The sequence below is a fragment of the Furipterus horrens genome, unplaced genomic scaffold (assembly GCF_987537825.1).
Source record: "Furipterus horrens unplaced genomic scaffold, mFurHor1.1.pri manual_scaffold_6, whole genome shotgun sequence".
NCBI classification, from domain to species: Eukaryota; Metazoa; Chordata; class Mammalia; order Chiroptera; family Furipteridae; genus Furipterus; species Furipterus horrens.
Genome location: NW_028327176.1, coordinates 59519526 through 59531251, shown reverse-complemented (window position 1 = coordinate 59531251; position 11726 = coordinate 59519526). Strand labels below are relative to the sequence as shown.

The 11726-nt window shown below is 39.7% G+C and overlaps 1 pseudogene; it reads left to right on the top strand.

Moving 5' to 3' along the window:
• The first annotated feature begins 564 nt into the window (after window positions 1-564).
• Window positions 565-1076, top strand: LOC150006296 (large ribosomal subunit protein uL30 pseudogene; annotated as a pseudogene).
• The last annotated feature ends 10650 nt before the right edge of the window (window positions 1077-11726 follow it).

Sequence of the window (11726 nt, the reverse complement as noted above, 5' to 3'; positions counted from 1 at the left end):
AAAGTACTTCATTATCCTGGGTTGGTTGCATTTTATTTGCACACATTTCTGTAATTTAAAAAAATTTTTAATTAATTCTTCCTCCAATATCCCATGGCTAGAATCCTAACTGACAAACGCGTTCATGTTTTTACATTAGGACTTTGTATTTTATCTGTCAGATTGAGTGGATTTCTTCTCACACATTCCTTATCTTCAGTTTCTTAATTTGTTAACCAAAGAATATAAAAGTACTAACTTGAGGTTCTGAAATTAAATGAGTTAAGACACGTAAAGTACTTTTCATACTACCCAGGGCAGTGTAAAATATCAATAATTTTAATTATTTTTAGATGGAAATCTACTCTTGCTGCCTATTTCTTGCATGATCCCTAGCATCAAGAGCGTTTGCTGTTGTTTTGTATTTATTACTATTTTGGTGAACTATTCTCCTTAAACTTTAAAGTTAGAGCTAACCTATCATTACACAGTAAGGTATCTTTCTTGTAATATCTGATTAAAATCCTGAATGTTATGGCATAAATATTTAATCTTAACTGGATTTCTAGCACTGATACTAGATGACTGGAAGTGCAACTTCATGGTTTGGAAGTGCCTGATGAACATTCCTTGGCTTTTGTTGTAGGCATCCGAAGGATTAATGGAGTGAGTTCAATGGTACAGAGGACCATTGTAAGGCTCCCCCTAAAGATTTTCAGTGGTGTCTTTGTCAAAGTGATCCCCCTACCCTAAACCATAAAAACACTGCACAGAGTGGAATATCCAAATCTGAGGTCTATGTGGGAACTCCTCTAGAAATGTGGACAATCCAAGCTCAAGAGTGAAACCATCCCTTTGACAGATAACACAGTGATTGAGGAGCACCTGAGGAAGTTTGGTGTCATTTGTTTGGAAGACCTCATTCATGAAATTGACTTCCTGGGGAAGAACTTCCAGGTGATCTCAGGGTTCTTATGCCCTTTCCAGCCCCCAGTGGCCCATCACACTGCCAAGAATAGAGTAGGTTCCTCAGGGAGGTGTACTTACCTGGCTATGGAGGTGAACACATCCATCAGCTCATCAGAGAGTTGAACTAAACCCAGAATATCTGAAAGCACAATACCTTGGAAGCATGTGTCATTCATGCTTCTGAATATCTTCAAAGAAGATTATTTTCTGCTATATCTTCAGAAAGTAGAGGGGAAGAATCAGGGAAAACATGATGGTGTTCCTGGCAGGCACTTATCACAGCCCAGTTCCAAAGGAAGAGTCCAGTGTGTTTTCCGCATTGGCCACTGCTGCTGCTTTTGAAATCAGCAAAGAATTCATGCCATGGAGCTTCCTCACATCTTCAGTCCAGGAGTTTAACGTTGATGAATGGATTCTCAAGCATGAATACCAAGTCCAGAGGCATACCGAAACCTGGGAGCTCCTAACGTCTTGTTTTGGAAAAAAACTTGAAATACACTTAGAAGAGCACACACACACACACACACACACACACACACACAGACAAATAGGTTTTGGATATATAAAAACATTATAATCCTAATTTACTATCATTTGATCTATAGCTCAAATGATTTAGTAATCTTCTCTGTAGCTCAGGTTTTGAAATTAATAATAAGAAAAAATAAAAATATATTTACCATGAAGACTGTCGTGTGTGTCAGTTGAAACAATGCCCATGAAAACCTGCACACATCATCTGCTGGTTCCTAGCACATGCTTTCCTGCCTCATTACAATGCTGTCTCTTTTTTGCATTTCTTTATATATAAACATTAAGTACTACCCATCTTAAGCAAATAATCACTTAATAGTGATACTATTTTAGTCATTACAATTTAATATAGTGCCCATATTAATATTCGTCTTACAGAATAATAAATAAAACATAGTGATTGCTTGTTTGATATATTTTTAAATTTTTATTTTGAAGAAATCTAGTTTAGCAAAATAATACCCAGGATATTGGAACCTTCTAGTTTCTCTTACTTTCTCTATTAGCTTTATTCATATTACTTAATCTTTTTATAGTCTGAACTATTTAATCTGAAAAACTATATTTGAAAGAATATACATTTTTATTATTGACTTTCACCAAACAAAAGAATTATTTATGAAAAAGTATAAATTGCTACTGTTTGGAAAAAAATATAACATGAGCCCTGGCTGATGAGGCTTAGTAGGTTGGGCATCATCCTGCAAACCAAAAGGTTGCTGGTTCAATTCCTAGTAAGGGCACATGCCTGGGTTACAGGCCAGGTACCCAGTGATGAATGTTTCTCTTGCACATTGATGTTTCTCTCCCTCCTTTCTCCCACCCTTCTAAAAAAATAAGTAAGTAAATAAATTATTTAAAAATAAAAATATAAAGGACTTCCGGCCAAGATGGAGGCTTAGACGGATGCGCTAGGTCTCCCTCTACAACTAGAGAGGAATACAACTACTTCAAAACAAAGGATAACTAGAAATTCCAGAAAATAAAACTACATGGAAGCCCAACATATGAAGTTATAAACCAGCGGCGCTCTTTGGGCAGGTAGGACGAGCGAAAGGGGGTGGAGCTGTTTGCGGTCGCACCTGGGACAGCGGCGGGGAGAACCCCGGCTGCAGTCGAACCCCCGGCAGCTCGCGACCCCAACGCTGGGGAAAGCAGCCACCACATCGCCTTGAACAGTGAGGCCCAGGGGGGCGGGAGGACGGATCCCGGTCTCCTAGCGGAATAACTGTGTGAATCCATCTTGGACCCCCGCCCCCAAAGAAAGCGCCACAGGGCTGCGAAATAGGTCGCAGACAGGCACCGGTCGCTGGATTGTGACGACAAAGCACCACGGCACAGCAAGAAAGGCTTCCGAACGGCGCCAGTCGCTGGGTCATTACGAGTACACAGGCACTGCCCCCTACAGCCGGCCCAAGAAAACAAAACGCATCTGTCAAAATGAGGCAGACAACTATAGAAATCCCGGTGGCACAGCTCACCAGGCAACAGATGGAGAACCTGACAGATGAACAGATAAGAAACCTGTCAGATGATCAGTTCTGGGCCATTGTTATCAGGTGGCTTACAGAATTAACAAAAGATCTGGAAAAAGATGAGAAAGAAGCGAGAAACACTCATAACGAAAGGAACAAAACCACATACGAGACAGATGGTGAGGAAATAAAATCCAGAGTTCATTTCAACAAACCGGAGTATGGAGAAGGAACAGGCAGTCAACCAATGCAGCGAGAGGAAATGGGAAGCAACGATGAGAGGATCAGAAACCTCTGGGACAGCTATAAAAGGCCCAACATAAGAATCATTGGTTTGCCAGAGAGCGAGGAAGATGAACTAGAACTTGAAAAATTGAGTGAAAATATAATAAAGGAGAACTTCCCAGACTTGGGGAAGGAAATAGACTTACAGGTCCAGGAAGCACAGAGAGTTCCAAAAAAACTGGACCCAGGGAGAACCACTCCAAGACACATTATAATCAAAATGTCAAAAATTAAAGATAAAGAGAGAATCTTAAAAGCAGCAAGAGAGAAGAAAAGAATTATGTACAAAGGGGTCCCAATTAGACTATCAGCTGAATTCTCAAGGGAGACCCTGCAGGCAAGAAGGGACTGGCAAGAAATATTCAAAGTAATGAAAATCCAAAACCTACAACCACGAATACTCTATCCAGCGAAATTGTCATTCAGAATAGAAGGACAGAGAAAGTGTTTCCAGGACAAAATAAAACTGAAAGAGTTCATTAGATCCAAACCACTGTTATATGAGATGTTAAAGGGACTGGTTTAGAAAAAGGAGGATCAAGACAATGAAATCTAAAATGAAAACTGCATCACAAGAAACAACAGAAGCTAGGGAATTGAAACAAAGGCAAACTAAACAGGCAACGAGAGTGGAAAAAGAACTATAGGTACGGGGAACATATTGGGGGAGGTCAACAGGGAGGGGGAATGGGGAGAGGGAGGGAGATGATATAGGCATTAAGGATCATGGTAGAAGGGAATGGAATAGACAGAGAGAGGTTGAGAAGAACTGTATGCACAACTAATGGACATGATCTAAAAGGGGGGGACAACTGGAGGGAGGGGGGCCACCGGGTGGAGGGGAGCAGAGGGAAGGGAAATTGGCACAAATGTAATATTATAATCAATAAAACACATTAAAAAAATAAAAATAAAAATATAGAAGTATAACATGGAGACACCAATTTTGTTCTATTGTTACTTGAACTTGATGATATAAAATGAATTGAGCACTATTAACTGCACCTTTCTATAAACTGCATCATGGAAACATGTTAATTGATAAATTACACATCTGGGAGTGACACTTCCTGGCACCTATAATTTCTTATTTTTATATATTTATTTGACATGCCATTACCTTAGAAAAACAGGCTTGCGGATAAGATCTTGTTTTCATTCTTCATTTTTTCATAGAAATGAAGGTGACAACATATTTAAAAAAGGAAATTTGATTAATAAGGCAAATTTATGGTTCTATTCAAGGTGAGAAATAGGAATATCGAGTGAGTCTCATATTTAAATAATTTTCATCCTTGCCCACTTTTAGCACTGAGGGAGAGAGCCCTTTTATTTTATTTATTTGATTTCTAAGGTAAGAAATTACTCTTAGGTTTTGAGTAAATAATGTATCATTTAATAGTGCAATAATTTCCCCTGACGCAAAATCCTGGGGGTATATACAGTTAGGATACAAGTTAATTCCATGACTCCAGAATTCAGTGCCGTTCCCTCTCTGGAACCCAAGCTTCAGTTCAAAGCCTTCTACTTATTCAAATTGGAAGGGAAATGGTATGATCTCTGAATTTTCTCAAAACTTTCATCACTCAGACCTCTTGATATTTTAAAGCAGAATCACTTCCAGAACACTATCCACCGATGAATTTACCTAAGAGATTTAGAAGGGGCATGCTTATCTAGAAAGGATTTGGAAGTAGAACTCCTAGAACTATTAATTTCTAGAACATACCAGCATAGCCATTACTGCTGCTGCTTTCTCTTACTGCCACCACCAATGCTGCTAAAAACCACCTTTCTATTCCCACAAAGTCAGTGACTGGACAGCTGCTGTAGAAAATCCTTGTACCTCCAAAACTGCTTTTCCAGAGCAGTTACCAAAGCAGCTACTGGTTTAAGATAATCACAGAAAAGTTTTGCTTTTTTTAAAATTAAAATTTAGTTTCATATTAAAGATTTCAAACAAACAGAAAATAATAAAGCACATGTTGCTTCTTATACTCTACTGTTTCATCTTGGACTTACCTTTATTTTTATAAATATATATAATGTATAATATAGTTTACATGCAACTTACACATATAATTAAGAATTTGAAGCTGGTTCTTTTCCTGGAAGCATTGTAATGATCTTATTCCACTATATTATAGTCTCTCTTGTTATTGAAAGTAGGTGATCAATTTAATTCATTTTTAGATAAAGTTTTCTGACTTCTTTGTCATTGTTAAGATTTTTCAATCTCATTTGGATTCTAGATATTCATTATGTAACATCTCATTTTTGTTGCTCAGAAAATAGTGCATATGGACTCTGAGAATTTATGTTTGTAAGCAGTTCTGGAAAATTTTTAACAATTGTGTCTTTCAAGGTTGCCTATACAATTCTTTCTCATTCTTATGAAACACTGTGTCTCATAATGTGTCAATTTTTATGTTACCATTCTATTTATTTTTGTTTTTCAGTTACTATGTTTTTCCTTTCTAAATGCATTTTCTGTTTTTTTCAAATCTTCTCATTGTTTTTTCTCAGCATGTAGTTCCTGTTCTAAGTGTATCAATTACCTTTTCAAGTTCATTTATATCTTACGTTCTTTGATTGTTGCTTTATTATTTGAAGATCTTAAAGCTTTGATTCTATAGTTTGTAACCCTGACTCTCAAACACAGAAAACTATTTCCTCATATCTTTTGTGATTTTTCTACTCTTTACATGTTTTGGTGAGTGATAGGAGATGAGATAAGTATGTCCTCTGGACTGAGTTTCTGAAGCACCTGTCCTTATGGGTGAATTCTATGTTTGCTTCCTTAAAGCACTCTGGTAACATCACCTACCTATACTTAATCATTGTACTAACTTCTCAGCTTTAAGATTATGAATAGGTATTGTAAAATCATTCCTAAAGTTAATAGATGCATAGTTGTATAAATATATTTTAGAAGAAACTTGCTTATTTTCAGTTGGAGTTCAGGCTTCCTTGTCATCATCTAGTGGTGGAGACATACAAGTTCCCTTGTTATCATCCAGTGGTGGAGAATGAATTTCTATTTTACCATTTCTCTCTGCAAAGCATCCGGCTTTGTTCAAACACCTAAGTTCTAGCTCTCTACCCCACACTTATTAGTAAGACCAAAGCTCTTAGGCTACTAAGACGTGATTCCTTCCACTCAACTTTCCAGGGCAGCCACAGTAATAATGTTTTTATATATACACATGTGACCTTCAGTTACTTCTTCAGTCGTTGCTGTTGTTTTGCTGGTAATATATCTTTCTTAACCTTAGCTATATTTTAAAATATTTTATTATATATTTCTCTTACATTTCTTATATGACCTTAGTTTTCTGTAATGCTAGGTTTTATCTTGAGAATATACTGGATATAACTTCAATGACTGATTCTAGTGTGGAGTATCTTTAACATTGGCCCTTCATATTTTATCCAAGTAAATAATATTTCAGAGAGCCATAAGTATCTAATGAATCTACTATTCTATTTCATACAGGAAAATAAACTAATTCAAGGTCTTTAACTTTTCCCACAGACCTAGTTCAGCTCAGTGCTACCAATATTTGAAACAGCCTTTCCTCTTTTGGAAAGCTGAAACTCACCTTAAGTGGGCATAATTTATGGCAAAATCCAACAAGCATCCTTCTGTGCAGGTGAAACTCTAATTATATCTTGGATAACAACAGATGGCATTATTTTAGCATAGAGATATGCTGAGAGAGACATTGATTCTCTCTCACGTGTAGTGACAGCCTGAGATTTCTTGGCTTAAATGAGACCCTGGTGATTGGAATTCATAAACGTGGACAGGAGAGGGATTTATCTACTGCCAAGTGAATAGAACCCCTTTAATTATAATCACATTGCTAAAGGTTAAATAAGCCCCACGTAAGTAAAAAAAAAAGACAAATATTTATTTTCAAAAATTTATTTGGTTATTAGCAACTTTTTCTCAATAGTGGGAAAATTCTATGGTAAAAAAATGCACAAATGAACAGTGCACTGAATTTGAAATAAAAAAAAAGTAAATATAATTACTTCTTTCATTAAGTGCTATTGACTCTACCTTTAAAATGTGCCCAGAGTCTGGCCCTCTCTTAATTCTCATTTCTTCCACTGATTTCATGCAAGACATGACTGGTCTAACCATTACTATTTTAGTAGCCTTCTACCAGTTTCCTTGAAGGTATCAACACTATTCTCTTGAGTCTATTTTCAACATACAATTATTTTCCTTTTCTAACTTAATTTTCAGACATGCAGAAACTAGAGAGCACCAGCCTTCAACAATTAACAACACTTTTCCAATCTTGTTTTTCTACCCCATTGTTCCCCTTTGCCCAGTCCTCCAGTAATTCCTTTAGGTCTCAAGCCAGATCAAGTTATGCTTATGCTCACAACTTTCCCAAAGCTTCCAAACTCAGCAGAAGAGGAAGTCCTAACCTTTTCAATAGCCTACACTTCTTATACAATATCTCGTCACTGACCCCTCAACCACCTCACAACTCTCCTCATTCTGCTCCAGCCACTGACCCCCATTTTGTTGCTGGGACATGCTGTTCTGCTCCCACATTAGCAATTTGCACTTGCTCACGTGGCCTAAAACCTTCTCTTTTCCCCACTCCTTCTTTCTATATAAACAGATCCCTCCCTTGGAATTTAAAAAAATTGATTTGAAAAAGAGAGGAAGTGGGGGGTGAAGAGAGAGAGAGAGAGAGAGAGAGAGAGAGAGAGAGAGAGATCAGTTAGTTGCCTCCCATATGTGCCCTGACCAGGAATCAAATCAGTGACCATTTGGTTTATGGGAGGGTGCTCCAACCGAATGAGCTATACCAATTGCGGCACTCTCCTTCGGAGTTTTTGAGCCTTTGTTCAAATGTTACTTTTAAATGAGGAATTTTCTGGGCATTTAATTTAAATTTGTAATCTACCACAAGCTATCTGCCAACAACACACCGTCAATCTCTCTTGCCTGCTTTACTTTATATCGTAGTGCTGTTTTGTTTACTAGTGAAGCCTCTATGAAAATGTATGTATGTGGCACTCCATAAATATGTTTTGGCTATTTAACATGGACGCTATATTGCAAGTTTTACATGAAATTGAAATGCTCATCGTATTCTAATCATTGACATAACATGCTACTTTTATATATTTGTAAAACCCTTTAACATATAGCTGTGTTGCCACCCAAGAGGTAAATGAAAACTTTCCTGTTCCTGTCAGCAGCCCCTGCTATTGACAGCTATAGATGCCTTGAGAAAAACAACCTTCTTAGAAGTGCGGTATTTTGTTTCAGTTAATATTGCCAACATTTACAGTAGGAGGGAAGCACGATGTGATGGCAATATTTAATAACCAGGTATCTGGGGGAAAATCAAAGACTGATTGCTAATTTCAATTTAAAAAGTATTTATACATACTACCATTATGACCAGTATCTAGTAACCAGCATGGAGTCCCAGGATGTGGATTTTGGAAGAGATGCACAGGAGTCCACTGTTTTAAAACTCTTCCCTCCTATGTGTATGATACATTCAAGCAACCCCAGGAAGCTACATGAGGTGTGAGCAAATGAGGGGTTGTAGGCGAAATCTGGCTTATCAGTTATTTTAATAAATAAAGGTTTCTGAACACTGCCACACCCATTCATTCATGTGCTGTCTGTGACAGTGTACATGCTGCAAAGACAGAATTGAGTAGTTGTAACAGATTGTATAGCCAACAAAGCCCAAAATACCTACTATTCTTTATTTTAAAAAATTGCTAACCATTAGCCTAGATTCGTCGTTGGCAGCCGTCCATCTCGAAAGACGATGGCGTAGCTTCTTGAGAGTCTATCTGCACCGCCGAGAATGGCTGTGCAGTCCGACTCGGGAGTGACAATCCCTGCCGCACTTGTTACAGGTGAAGGCAGATGGCTGTTGTTGCTGCTGTTGACGCTGCTTCCGCCTTGATCTTTTCTGGACCGCCTCCTCGTTGCGCGCAGCCTCTGCGCGTGACGTACCTTGCCTGACCGCGAGCCTCCAGGCTAGGCGGTCGTCTGCTTGAACTTCCCATGTGTTGAGATTGATGGAGCATTGTGTCATGTCCTTTTTGCAGATGTCTTTGAACCGCAGTTTTGGGCGCCCTGTCATCCTCTGGACTTCTGCTAGCTTGTCATAGAGGAGGTCTTTGGGAATACGACCTGCATCCATTCTTTTGACATGGCCGAGCCACCTGAGGCGTCTCTCACTAAGAACTGCATGCAAACTACTCATGTTGGCTCGCTTCAGCACCTCGGTGTTGGGGACCTTATCCTGCCAGGCGACATGCAGGATGCGTCGCAGGCACCTCATGTGGAAGCTGTTGAGTTTCCTTTCGTGCCTTACATAGGTGGTCCACGTCTCGCTGCCATAGAGGAGAGTGCTGAGTACGCAGGCTTGGTAGATGCGCAGTCTGGTTTTCTCAGTGAGGCTGGAATTGTTCCATGCTCGCCGGTTCAGTTTGGCCATAACTGTGGCTGCCCTGGCGATTCTCCGATTGACCTCCAAGTCGACTGACAGAGAGCTCGAGATGGTGGACCCGAGGTAAGTGAAGTCGTTGACAACCTCCAGGGTGTATCCGTCGATGGTGATGCATGGGGGAGTCCCCGTGCCTTGAGCCATAACATTCGTCTTCGTCAGGCTGATGGCTAGTCCGAACTCCTTGCATGTGTGGGAAAGGCAAGTGACTAACTGCTGGAGTCCCTCTTCGGAGTGTGATGTCAAGGCTGCGTCGTCGGCGAAGAGCATCTCACGGATGAGCACCTTTTTGACTTTGGTCTTGGCTCGTAGACGGGCCAGGTTGTAGAGCTTGCCATCGGATCTGGTGTGAATGAAGACACCCTCGCTGCAGTCCTTAAAGGCGTATTAGAGGAGCATGGAGAAGAAGATTCCAAACAGCGTAGGCGCGAGGACGCAACCCTGCTTTACTCCGCTGCTGACTGGGAAGGCCTCAGAGGTTGCGCCATTGTAGGACACCGTGCTGTGTATGTTGTCGTGAAAGGACATGACCACAGCAACCAGATGTGGTGGACAGCTAATCTTCCATAGCAAGCTGAAGAGTCCGCTTCGACTGACCGGATCAAACGCTTTCGTGAGGTCGATAAAGGCAAGGTAGAGTGGTTTATGCTGCTCGTGACACTTCTCCTGCAGCTGGCGTAGGGAGAAGATCATGTCCACTGTTGATCGGCCAGCTCTGAAGCCACACTGGGACTCTGGGTAGACGCGGGAAGCAAGGGTCTGCAGGCGGGCAAGAGCGACCCGGGCGAATACTAAAGAGTGGGAAACCAGTCCTGGTACAGCCGCTCCACCATCTACTCTGTCTCTGCTGGAAGGAGGGTTACATCCCCCAGGATATGAGAGACGCCAACATTATCACCATGTACAAGAAAAAAGGAGACCGCAGCGACTGCAACAACTACCGGGGCATCTCTCTCCTCAGCGTCGTCGGCAAAGTATTCGCCCGGGTCGCTCTTGCCCGCCTGCAAAAAAAAAAAAAAAAAAAAAAAGTATTAGCCTAGATTACACTAAAATGTAGTAAAGTAATTAGGCATTGGTGGATTTACTTATTATTTTTGTTTTTATTATAATTTGTTTAATTGTAAGTTTACATAATTTACTTTTAAAATAAGAGCTGTATTTAGCTACTAAAACAAAAAATTCCTGAAATGTAATAACTGACTCTTGCAACTTAGTACTAGCTAGGTCCAACACACCACTAGGAGAAGGGACTTCTTGAACTGATTTTCTTTACCCATATCTTCTATCTCAATAATTCTTTTGATAAGCTCAGTGCAATGAGAATTGCTTAGAATAGACATATATAAATATATTAACTTGATTGTTTCACCATGTATTTATATTAAGGTATCTCTAGATATAATTTGGTGAGTTAGTCATTAAATTTTTTTGGATGTCTATTAGGAAATTTAGCAATGAATAACATAGGCAGAAGCTGCTCTGGCTGGATGGCTTAGTTGGTTGGATCATTGTTTCATACACCAAAAGTTTGCAGGTTTAGTTCCTGGACAGGGCACATACCTAGGCTGCAGATTCCATCCTCAGTTGGGTCGTGTACAGGAGGCAACCTATGATCCATGTTTCTCTCTCATCTCTCTCTCTTTCCCCCTCACTTTTCTCTCTCTCTCTCTCTCCCCACTTCTCTCTCTGTAAAATCAATAAACACATCCTCTAGTTAGGATTATAAAAAAACAGGCAGAAGCTAAGGAGGTGTCATTTGGACTAAGACTGTCTGTTGAAAAGAAGGAGACAAAAAAAAAAAAGTAAGAATAGAGTAGTTCGATCTCAAGTAATGACATGCACAATGGACCTGGGATAGAAACCACTTAAAAGTGTTTGAATGTCAGAAGGGAAGCCATAATGACTCTAGTATGATGTGATAAGTATGTAACAGAACACCCGGACTGCTCCGATTGAAACAGAACCCACGGGCTGTTTAGTT